Raw genomic sequence first — 1,846 nt, forward strand, 5'->3', positions numbered from 1 at the left:
TCTATAAAATTAGAGCTCCTTGAAGGTTCTTTGATTTTATCTTTGTCTTCCTAGTACTTGTAATAGATTGTGAGTTTCTTGGTAGGTATTTAGCAAGTGCTTTCTTTTTAAATTTTATTTATTTAAGGCAATGGGGCTAAGTGGTTTGCCCAAGATCACACAGCAAGGCAATTTTTAAGTGTCTGAGGTTGGATTTGAACTCAGGTCCTCCCGACTCCAGAGCTGGTGCTCTATCAACTGTACCATTTAGATTCCCCTAAACAAGTGCTTTTCAAAAGTTTTGTCTTCACAAATAAAAGCAGGGGCACTAGGTAGAGCAGTGGGTAAAGCACAGGCCCTGGAGTCAGGAGAACCTGAGTTCATATCTAACCTCACTTAATAATTCCCTAGCTATGTGACCTTGGGCAAGTCACTTAACCCCATTTCCATAAATAAAAAATTAAAATAATATATTTACAAAGAAATTATAACTTTTAACCTATTCTAAGAAAATCCATGTTTATGGGACATGAATACAAAATTGAACAAGAGGAAATTGAAATAGGTACCTGGCTCTGCTACTTGCCACCTCTTTTATCACTGACATGTTTCTTCAGATCTCTGAGGTTCAGTTTCCTCATCTGGAAAGTGATGGTTCGTACAAGATGATTTCTATGTCATTATTCAACTCAAAAACTTTTTGCCTAAGCATTTATATTTATTTTTAGATTTTTTTTAGTTTTTACTACATAAATATTTTATTTGTCTTTCAACTATTTAAATTAGTAATTTATACCTATCATTTTTTTCTCTAAGGTTTTGAATTCTACAATTTATCCCCCACTCTTTCATCCCTTCCCTGCCCCCACCACAGAAGGCAATTTGACAATCTTTATATGGTTTCCTTGCTATGCATTGATCAAAATTGCATGTGTTGAAAGAAAAAAATATATCTTTGAGGAAGAAATAAGATATTAGAGACTGCAAAATTTTGTAGTACATAAGACAACCATTTTTTTAAGAATTGAAGATAATAAGCTTTGGTCTTTAGTTTAAACTCCACAGTTGTTTTTGGGATACAGATGGTATTCTCCATCACAGATAGCCTAAAATTAGGCTTTATAATGTTCTTCTAGTTTTGCTCATCTCATTCATCATCCAAGCTTTTTCCAGGCTAATCTAAAATTCCATCTCTCCAGGTTTCTAATAGAATAATAGTGTTCCATAACATTTATGTATCACAATTTGTTCAGCTAGTCCCCAGTTGATGGACATCACTTCAATTTCCAATTCTTTGCCACCACAATAAAACTGCTAAGAATATTTTTGTACAAGTGATGATTTTACCCTTTTTCACAATCTCTGCATGGTATAGACACAGCAGAGCTATTGCGGTATCAGAGGGTATGCATATTTTTATTATCCTTTGGGCATTATTCCAAATTGCTCTCCATAAAGATTGAATCAGTTTACAGCTCCACCAACAATGTATTAGTGTCCCAGATTTCCCACATCCCCTCCAACTTTGATCATTGTCCTTTCTAGTCGTGTTGACCAATTTGGGAGTTGTTATGTGGTACCTCTGAGATGCTTTAATTTGCATTTCTGTAATCAGTAATGATTTAGAGCAATTTTTTTATATGACTATGGATAGTTTTCATTTCCTCATTTGCAAAGTGCCTTTGCATACACTTTAACCATTTGTCATTTGGAGAATGGCTTGCTTCTTTTTTTTTTTATAAATTTAACTCAGTTTCATATATATATATATATATATATATATATATATATATATATATATATATTAGAAATGAATCTTTTGTCAGAAACGTGTGTGTAAAAAATACTTCCCAATTTGATACATTTC

The sequence above is a fragment of the Macrotis lagotis genome, chromosome 2, assembly GCF_037893015.1.
Source record: "Macrotis lagotis isolate mMagLag1 chromosome 2, bilby.v1.9.chrom.fasta, whole genome shotgun sequence".
NCBI lineage: Eukaryota > Metazoa > Chordata > Mammalia > Peramelemorphia > Peramelidae > Macrotis > Macrotis lagotis.